The 11,025-nt window shown below is 42.2% G+C and overlaps 1 protein-coding gene across 3 annotated transcripts in view; it reads right to left on the bottom strand.

Annotated features, from left to right (window-relative positions):
• PKIB (cAMP-dependent protein kinase inhibitor beta) overlaps positions 1-3,309 on the bottom strand; it is a 52,448-nt gene extending 49,139 nt beyond the window's left edge. Inside the window, exon 1 of one of the 3 annotated variants that reach the window (XM_030447969.1) lies at positions 3,240-3,309. The gene's annotated coding sequence lies outside the window, so the exon portion shown is untranslated. Of the gene's footprint in view, positions 1-3,012; positions 3,052-3,235 lie in introns of those variants that run through there. The other 2 variants (XM_030447968.1, XM_030447972.1) reach the window with 2 other exon arrangements.
• Between the last annotated feature and the right edge of the window lie 7,716 nt (positions 3,310-11,025).

Consider the following 11,025-nt stretch of genomic DNA (forward strand, 5'->3'; position numbering starts at 1 on the left):
ATCTACAAGTATTAAATTATGGGCTAGGAAGCAACAGGTCAGTTTACAAAGTTTAGGAACACCAGCATCCATATACATCACCTTACCAGAATCATCTAAGACAAAGCTTATTTTGAGTGGACTATGGAGGAGAAGATGCATGATCAAAACTTCCAAGACTGTGCACTCAGAAAGAACAGAGAAATTGAAAAATATCATCACCTACCCTTGAATATCAGAAGATATGAAGCTCAGCATCCCATGGAGCACCCAAAAAAATTTCCTGATGTCTAATGAGCTGAATGTTTTCTACAGCTATTCCCTCAGCAGGGGCATCAACATCATCTCTCATCTCCCTGGTCACCAGCAGTCTTGAGGTTTGTATGAATTTCATCACTTTGAAATCTCTACTCTTCTGCCTATACTGGTCGAAGTTGATCCCCAGGGGTAAAAAAAAATTACTCTGGGGCAATCAGTCAGACAGCGTTATTATTATTTTAGCTTCATCCCCATAGGAAAGCAGGTTGAAAAGAATATAGTCAGGAGAGAAGGAAACAAATAAAACCCAGAAATCTCAAAAGGAAAAAACTTCTAAAGCCTGAATTATTAAGTCAAGTACAGAAGACAATTTTTCAAGTAAGAAAAGCCAGATTTGGGAGCTTTTCACCAACAGATCATCATTCCTGACTTTCTAGGATTTCTGCTAAGCCATACTCCTAGGCTGCAATGAAAATCCAGATGATCCCCTAGTAAAAATGTAAACGCCAGAATCTTAATCCATTCTACCACAGATGTTTGACTGTCCAAATACTTCTAACAGACAAGATCACTTGGATTTATTTCTGTAATTCTCCCCTTGCAGCGCTGGTGGTGATCCCATGGGTCTGAGTGGCCAGTCTGGATGTCTGAGTGGAACAAATCAAGCCATCAATCCTAAATCCCACATTGTTTAACTGCTCACAAAACTGAGAGAACAAGGAGCAGGGTAGGAAGGTTGAAGTGAATAAAGGCTCTTTGGCCATGGAGATATGAAGAGAGCACAGAAATTTCCCTCAAAGCCAGGTAAGAGTGAGCCATGCCCAGAGAAATGAGCAAGGTCCTGGAACATCTTCATCTGAAGGTGAAATCAACAAACTTCTGCAGAAAGCCCTGCAGGAGTTCAGGGAACACACAATCTCCCACAAGAGTGACCTTTAGCTGATGGGGGAAACTACACACACAATTCCTCACAAATTTCATCCCAGGTTTTAGAATTCAACAGACTCAGGTGCATTCTGAATGGTTCATTACAAACACTTGTTAAATTAACAGAAAATATTTGAACAGGATAGATCAATAAGTGGACACAAAGAAACAATTTTGCTCTTCCAGACAGATTAATAACATAACCTGTCTGAATTTCTCTCTCTCTGCATTTCATGATTTGAATCAGTATTTTTTAAATTTATCATGATTTCAAGCTCATGTGTATTTTTATAGCATGCTGATGAATGCTATCCTATATTATTTAAATGTGTTACTTTCATGAAAAGTCTAAGGCAAAATCAAGTGGCCTGGTCTCTGTTCCATCAGGGTGTATTTGAAAACCAATCTAAAGAATTAAGCTATCACTCTAAATGGCACAGTAAAGTGATTGCTTTTAAAAAATGATTTGGGTATTTCTAGTGAAGTTTCTGTTTCTTACTTCCACGTAAGTAGTTTTTATCAGCCACAATGTAATGTTTCACAAACATCATAACACAAACATTCAAGTTAATAATTTCAAAGGGCATGGTAAGAATTGAAGAAGAAAAAAACCAAACCAACCCCAGACCATTCTCATCCCCATGACTTCTTCAGTGAGGAAACATAAACAAAGTGTCATGGTCTTTCTTTCAGCTGTTTTCAAAGTTTCTGCTCTGATCAAATATTTCATCCAAACTGTTTTTTGCTAGCTACTAAAGGTGATCAAGTTATACTGTCTAAGTCAACATGCCCTACACATATTTTCACACTCATAATTCCTAAACACGATGCCCCCAAATTCAGATAGGATTTTCTTGGAATGACCGAAATCTCATTACTTTTCAAAGTTCAAATCTTTAAGAATTGAGTGTATCTGTACCAAGCATACAAACAGCATGCTGTAGCTCATTTTATCTATGGCTCCAAGAACATTTTTAATACTTTTTTACTTCTTCCTTTGCTAAAACCACTTGCCTGCTCTTCAGAGTCCACAAACAACTTTTAACAAATGCAGAGGAGCATCCACCATAACTGAATTAACAACAAATTCTCTTACTGCCAACATTTTGTTGCAATCAGCATGAAGAATCCCTGCCTTGTGAGTGATGGAAGTACAAAGACACTCCTTGCAATCACAGACAGATGAAAGTCAGTGATGCATTGTAACTGATTTTCTATGATCATCTTTTGCAGAAAAAAACTGCATGTCAGTTGTTCATTATCTTGTCCATGAAACTTTAATTATGGACTTCATGCACAAAGGTGACTTCTCATAAGTGCATTTTAATATAACTCAGCAATGCTGCTATGTAAATAAATATTATTTTACTCTCTATTTTCCTATGTTCTTACCACTGATTAATGTGACCATACAAACATAATTTCAGGAAAAAAGAAAAAAAAAGAAAAGGAAAAAAAAGGAAAAGAAAAAGAAAAGTCGTTAGGCAGCCTATTTATGACACCTCTTATCGGTTCTCCTCAGCAGTTACTAAAGGTTAATGCCTAACCTTAATAAACATTAAACTCGGTCCGTCAGTCGTGCGGCAGCACCTAGGGCAGGGCAGCACCTAGGGCAGGGCAGCACAGGCATATTATTATCCGTGACTTACCCATGGTCACGCCGAACACCTGGGACACGGTGGGACAACAAGGACCATACGTCCACAGCCAGGAGCACCCTCACCCCCCAGCCCCCGGGGCTGCCTGTCACCTTCTGTAACCTCTCCCAGTCCCCTTTCCACAGGAGCGAAGATGCCGCTCGGAGCGGTGCCCGAAGCCAGCGGGCGCAAAAACCCCCAAACACCTTACCTGGACACTCCGCTCCTCCGGGGCTGGGCCAGCCGGGAACACTCGGTTTGGAGAGCAGGGCTGGCGGCCCCTCAAGGGATGCCCCCTGCCGGTACCGGGGACGGGCGACCGTGACACACCCGGGCGGGCACTGCCCGGACGGCAGCGGGACCTCAAACCCCCTACGCCCGACCCTCCCGCTTGCCCCGCCGCCCCCTCGCTGCCCGCCCGCCGCCGCACTCACCCACCCGGTGCTGGGTCTGTGCCCCGGGCCCGCTGCGCGGCCGCGGCGGGGAGGCTGCGGTTACCGTGCCCGCCCTGCGGCCGAACCGCCTCCCCGGCCCGGCAGGGAGAGGAGCGAGGAGGGGGGGGCCCGGGCAGGAGCCGCCCCCGGAGCACATGAGGCGGCCGCAGCGGGGAACCTCCGAGGAGACGCCAAGCCTGGAGGGGGCGGGATAATCCGAGCCTCGGCGCTGGCGTGGGACAGACATCTCGAAAATCAGGGAGTTTGGAGAGGTCCGGATTGGTGCCCCTTAGCTTGGCACTGCGGCCGGGTGAGGGGACCTGGAGGAGGACACCCCCCACACACACATCCTACGAGTCTGGAGGGACATGGCCCCTCGTCCGTGTCCCCCTGGACAGCACCCCGTGTCCCCCCTAGGGAGCAGAGCTGTCCCTCTGCAAGCTGATGGAGGCGAGGAGGAAGGCAGGTCCCTGTGCCTGGCCACCCAAAAATAGGGGGGAAAAATTCAGCTTTGGTCATTTTACCTTCCGTTCTTCATGTTACATGTTTTGTTTTGTTCTGGTTTTTCTGCAGTCCCTCAAAATGACAGTCCCAGCAAAATGACACAGGACATCCTCCCATTCCTGCCCTGCGCAGGCAGCTCGTGCCAGACAAGTTCTGCTGTGAAAACAATGCAAAAAAAAATTGGCACCTGGCCGTAGCCATCTGTGACCCTTTTGGGCTGAAAGCTTTAATGTGCCGCAAAGGGAGAGGCTGCTGTGCAGCTGCATTTGGCTATCCTAAGGCTTCTGGCCTCTGGGACATGACCATGCATGAGCTTGAAAAAAAAAAGCAACAACAAAAAAACCCCAAACAAAAACCAGTGAACCTGAAACCATCAGGCTTTGCATTATTTTTCCTCTTAAAATGTTGCTCTGTGAAGAATAGTGCAAGTTCTCTGTCTTAATTATTGTGCTTCAGTGGGAACACAAAAGGTAACATCTGGCATCTTGGAGGCACCAGCACGTTCCCTGCAGCTGGATGCATAAAAATATTATTCCAAACTGGCTCTGAAAGCTTTTTAGAATTTTAGGCATTGATTTTTAACTTTGTACCATGTACATTGTACCATGAGGGAGTCTAGACTATCTATTTTGAAATCCCTTGAAAGTGTTCAGAAAATCTCGCTACAGGCAATACATATTTGTCTGAGCCTTTTCCAGCCATTTCCCTAGATCCAGTCACAACCACATGACAAGTGAACCTGCACAGAGGTTTGCCATTTACACCAGATATTCTAAGAAATGGACAGATTCAGCTACAGGTAGGTACGAAACCTGCGTTGTTCAGTGCTTACACTACAAACTACATCACTTTTAAAATCATATTTATTTATGATACAAAAAAAAAAAGGGTAGTCAGAGAACTAGATTTTTATTTCATTTTGAAAATGAAATTGGTGTTCTTGAACCTGAAAACCCTTGGGTTTATTTTTTACTTTTCACATTTTTCCAGTGTGACCTAGAATACTTAGAATCTATTTTTAAGGCTATTTAAGCCATGTTATTACAGTAATCCAATTTACAGCAGCAAATTTAACACCTAATAGCTCAGGTGATGTGTTTGAATTGGCTGATTGTTTTGCATTTTTATTAGCTCTTTCCAAATGTCCTACACCCATAAAAGGTGTAGTTTGGAGTCATGTCAATATTCCCTTTAAACTATTTTTCTTAGAATATAATTTACTTCATCTTATTTAATTATTAGTCTCTTTGGCGTTTATTTTATTATTTGAGCAGGTGGTTTGATTTCTAAAAAAAAAAAAAAAAAGCTCTCTGAATACTATTTTTAGCTTAATGGTGAAAATTAATTAGCAGATGTCTCATTTTCTGGGTTATGAGAAAGGTTTATTCAGGAGAATGAGCCTGCAGTTATTCTTCCCTGAGGCTGGTATTTATACTACAAATTTACATTCAGCAGTGCATTTTCCCAGCAGAAATTTGAATTCAGTGTGCTGATCCCCTTTGGTGCTCTCTTTGTGTGAGGACATGTGAAAGAATACACCCAACCACTGTATATATATCACTGTTATACCTATTAAGGCCAGAATACAGTGTTGGACTTACAGTGGTAATACTATTATGTGAAGGCTTTGACATCTTTCTAACCCATCTGGATTTCTTTTGAGGGAAAATCCAACCTGTGTATTCCTTCAGGCTGATGCAGAGGTAGTAATTCCAACGTAGTGTAAGATGCTGCTCACCTTCCCTGAGGCACCTGCTGTCTGCTGTGTCGTGGTGGGAATTCAGGTGTTGTGCCTGGTTGGTGTGGAGCACTTCAGACACCTTTTCTGAGTTAGACTCAACATGAATGCCAGGAAAAACTGCAGATACCACGGAGTGAGATGGTTAATACAGAGCAACAAGTTCTTCAGGGATGTGCCTGTTCCCACTGTGCCGCCTTTCTGCAGAGCAGTGAGTCAGTTGCCTTAGTGATGTGCTAAGCTTAGTAGTGGATAGCTGTTTCAAAGCAGCTGGTATCAACTTATTTTCTGCCATGGGCATGAGCACTCCACACTGAGCCACAACAGGGTCTGTCTTCCCTTTCTTTATCATAAACTGTTATTTTTTTTTTTAATTTATTTTTTCCGTAATCAATAGCAAAATCAATGTCACTTGAAAAATAGATTTGATATCTGTAAGGCTTGCTGAGAAACTTTTCATGTTTAATATAAACATGAAAAATATAAATGAAAAATATTTTATATAAATATAAAATAAAAATATTTTTAGATGTCTGGGGGATTAGGAAGAAATACTAGTGTACTTTAATAATATTCATGCCAAGCCTTTCATTCTTCATATTATATTGTACATATTGTTGATTGCTTGAGATAGAAAACAATATAAGAGGAAATTCCAGAGAAGCCTCTAATTAAGTTGATTGCTACTACAGGAAACGATGCAGTGAGAAAAATACACAGTATGTGAAGCTGAGAAAGTCAGAATCACAGAATCATCTGGGTCAGAAAGGACCTCTGAGATCATCAAGTCCAACCCTTGATCCACTGCCACTGTGGTTACCAGACCATGACACTCAGTGCCACCATCAGTCTCTTCTTAGAAACCTCCAGGGACAGAGAATCCACCACCTCCCTGCAGCCCATTCCAATGCCTGATCACCCTCTCTGTAAAGAATTTTTTCCTAATATCCAACCTAAACCTGTAGTAAAATGAGGCAGCCAGGTGCCACTAATTACCAGGCAGTGGGCATGAGCTTGTGTTAAGCCCACCTGTGCCTGATTAGGGCAGGGCCTCAACTGCACATGAGCAGGATTAGGGGGCCAATAAAAGGTGAGGCTTGAAGCACAGGCTCAGCTCAGTCCTGAGCAAGCCAGCAGAGAGGTCAGTTGAATCTGGAGCAGTAGCACCGATCCAGGCTTAACCAGTCCTGAGGGCAACAGACTCAGAGCACTGTTTGTGCCCTTTTGCTGGAACACCTGATGGACCTCAGAGTGCCATTCCCTAAGAGAGGTTCGTCTTGCAACATAAACTTCCCTTGGCAGAGCTTAAGTCCATGCCCTCTTGTCCTACTGATGGCTACTTGGGAGTAGAGACTGATACCCGCCCTCTCTCTCCCCCCCCCCATGCCTACACCCTCCTTTCAGGGAATTGTAGAGAGTGATGAGGTCTCCCCTGAGCCTCCTCTTCTCCAGACTGAACACCCCCAGCTCCCTCAGCCCTTCCTTACAAGACTTGTGCTGGATCCCTTCACAGCCTTCTTGCTCTTCTCTGGACCTGCTCCAGCACCTGAATCTCCTTCCTGAACTGAGGGGCCCAGAACTGGACACATTCCATTAAACAAGGTATTCTTTATTACAGCACTGGGTACATGGGGAATTACTCCTCCGAACACACATACACACACACACCAGTTGGTTATTCAGTTACACTTTTATCCTTACAAATCATACCTATGCATTACATTTCCATACAAGAAGGGGGTTATTCAAATCATCTCCCAGAAGTTATTAACATAAGATTCCACCCATCTCCGCATGTGCACTGTCTCCTGGTGATCATGGGCAAGGGTTGTTGGGAGGAAGGCTCCAAGTCTTCTTCATGTTGTACTTTTAACCCCGGGCCTTGAATTTTTGCACTTAGGCAAGAAATGCTGATGCAGCAAACCAGAACCACTCGAGTCTGGCTTTTTCTCTAAGCTTATCAGCAGCACCTCCCGTTTGCCCTTGCAATAAGTCAGAGGTATCCTCCCTAAGGATGTGGTGCCTGGCCACATTCTGCCTGGCAACATCCTGCCTGGGCATTCCATTGTTCCCATGCTAGTAAGTTTTAACCCTCTGCATCATGTAGATGACTATTTTTGAATTCCAGTTGAGAAACTGAGCAGTGGAGAGCTGCAGGACCACCACCCTTCTCTATTGACCACCTCACTGGATGGATCTCATTGCAGAGCCCTTGCTCACAGCCTTTCCCTGAGCTGGGGGAAGAGCTTTTCTGAGCTGGGTTTTCATAGGACCTGAGCAGCCACAGTACTGGCTGCAGCAGTGTATCAGAGCCTCAGGCTGCCTCAAGCTGGAGACAGTCTTGCCTTAGTAAAGGCTTCTGAATACTCTCCTTTCTTCTAGAGAACTGTTTTAGAAAGCTGACATTTTGCCCATCTTAAAAGCACGATCTTAACAGAAAATATTAACATTCTATTTAAACAGAAAGTATTCTTAGAGGACTATAATGACAGAGCTAAATAGAAGAGGCCTTATCTGAAGGCAAAAGGCATTTTTCAAAATGTGGAAGTTGTGTGCAAACAAGGGAATTTACATAAACCGTAAATCCAACTAAATTTCTCTTAAAACTAAACAGAGATTTTGAACTTCCTAAAGGCAAGTATAAAAGATTTAGTAACACCTTAGACCACAATGAAGTTTTGCAAAGCTGAGAGATGATTTCAGAGTAGAAGGACCACAAAAAAGGCCATGGAAAAAGTGGTAGTGCAACTCTTTGTTGCAATGTTCAGCACCAAAGAGCTAGGAGACATTCATATCCATTCTTTTTCTTTACAAAAATCATGTCTGAAGAATTATCTCACACTGAATAGTTGTAAGCAACAAAAAAGCTCAGATAAATAAAACGGATAATAAAATCAGCTGGCCTAAGTCCTAGTCACCCAGAAGTTCCAACAGAGATCAAATACTGGATAGCTGCTCAACTAACTGAAGTGTAAACTTACCATTCAAATAGTTTTTGAAGTCAGCCTAATAGAAGACAAAAAAGGGCTCCAGAGGGTGTTGTATTTGAGGAAATCAACTTAGAATTATCCTCAATAATAGTATCAGTTGGCATATGAGTAACACTGAAGTAATGGGGAAGCACCAACTCATCTTTTGTGGAAGAAAACCATGCCTCCTACTTACTATCTGCTGAAGGCTTCATCAAGCTCTGTCATATGTAAATGATTGAGTCTACACGGGACTTTTAAATACCACTGATGCATCTGTCGTGGTCTTTTTGGGAAGACCTATGAACACCTTTACAAAGGTGTACCCACTATCCTGAGATAAAAAAAGATCAATAACTATTTAAAGACCTATCATAGGTTATTAAAGAAAATGGTCCAGATGCAATTTCTGCTGCATAACACAAGAAGCAGCACTGAATGAAATTTTAAAACAAAGAAAGGGAAGCTCTTGTTCCACATGGCACATGATTAAATGACACTTTGCCCACTTAATCAAATAATGGCATAGAAACAAAACCCATAAACGGGTAAAAAATTATTGAAGAAATATTCATCAGATGCCATGAAACATAACAGTTCAGATTTTGAGTTCTTTATGTGTGTGAAGCCTCTAATAAATGACCAAAAGCAAGACATAGTAGGCTACAGAAACATAAAATCATGTGCATCATCTGCAGCTTTACCACCTGCAGTCTTCGTGTTTACTTCGGAAAAGCTCAGAATCTGGAAATACTCAGTGATCTTCTTGGGGAGAATGTTAGGGGACAGTATTTTCAATTGGAATACTAGATTTTCTATGCACTTTTTTACCACTAGATTTTTTTCACTTTTAAAATATTTTTATTAAAATACTGATAGCATGAGCACTGCATGGAGCCATCCCTGGCTTGTGTAGTGCAATCACTCTAAGTGGTGCCATTTTTGTCTTGTTACCATCATACCCTCGTGTTAATCAAAATCATGAGAGAGCCTCCAAGATATTGGCCTCCAGCAACTGGCCTCTAAATTAATATGAAGCAAGAGTTAGCTCCACAGAAGTTGAAGACAAGTATGAAGTGAAAACCAAGCTTCTGACTAATGAGATTACATGGATGCATCCAAATATATGCAAACTTCCACATGCAAGCATCCTGTCGTCTGTGATACGGCATCAGTGCAGAACTGTCAGCTGTATATGGGCTTTGAATTAAAGTCCATTAAAGAGAAGGGAGGAGATAATATTGCCTAGATTCAGAAATGTCTACCCAGAGGATCTGCAGCTGAAATGTGAGTTTGTATCAGAATGACAAAGCCAGGGTTTGAGCAGATGTTTCTTTTCCAGCCTGAAGTTGGCCCTGACAAGTTGCTTGTGAGATGTGCCCTGCAGATACCCAGCTCTTGCCTCCTGCCTTTCCTCATCTCCAGGCTCCCCCACACATTCATGAAAATATTGGAGTATTTAAATAGCCTGGTTACAAAATTGTATTGAAACATAGATACTGATGCAAATTGTACAGCCTGCTGGCACTATATGAATCATGCCAGGCCTAGAATGAGTTTACATTAATTCCAAGTGTGCTCAATTTCCATTTCCAAACTAGTGCTCTTTGATATTCATGTTGTGAGTTGTCTTCATTTAGAGGTTTTTTTCTTTCTTTCTGCAATTTTATTTTTTGCATTTATTAATGCTTTTGCCAAGTCTCTGTATACATAGCTAATTTCCGTAGCTTTCGTCATCCTGTTCTGTTTGATCTTCAGTTTTTCCAAAGGCATGTAAACAATGGCAATCAGAAATTGGCATCTATTGAGTTAGTTGTTACAAGGAAAAAGAAAAAAAAGTTAGAAACAGAACCAAAAGATTCAGGAAGAGTCCATTCCCACTGTAAAGTTGCTTTTCTGCATCCTAGATATATATATATGTATGGTGGACTTGTGTCCTACCATTTTGGTCATCCTCACTTTGAGGCCTGTTTCTGAAGAACACAAGCACACACTGAGCTTCATCAACAGCACATACACCTTGCCATCTTCTCTCCAAAGAAGAAGGAAGAGAAGTCAGGCTGGTTATACTGCCACTGAGCAAGCTACTTGCAGTGGGAACTGGTGTGATGCATGGCCATACACAGATGATACATTTGAGAGTGGCTGTAAAACATCCATCATTAGGAGTTTGCATTTATCAAGCCAGACATAACTTTGGTGGATCTCGTACCTGTGGGAATTAATGGGCAAAATACCCACAGCAGCTACTGCAAAGGCACAACACTGTTTTTTGATCCTTGCTACCAAGAACTGCAAAAAAAATGGTGACAAATACAGTTGTTCATAAACCCCTGAAATAGCCTGCTGGGTGAAAAGTTCATTAAAAGTCACATTCAATTAACAACTGACTGTCATCACCAGATGTGTATATCCTGAGGTGCAGTTTAGTATATGTCAGAATTAGCCAAAATGACAGGCGAAATGGTAACTAATGTTTAGCTGATAGTTTCACAAAGCATCACACTAAGTAAAGGAATACCTCTGAATTAAACAGCTTAACCTACATTACTAACAATAAGTGGGGTGAAAATATGAAA

Source organism: Calypte anna, chromosome 3 (genome assembly GCF_003957555.1).
Source record: "Calypte anna isolate BGI_N300 chromosome 3, bCalAnn1_v1.p, whole genome shotgun sequence".
Lineage (NCBI taxonomy): Eukaryota > Metazoa > Chordata > Aves > Apodiformes > Trochilidae > Calypte > Calypte anna.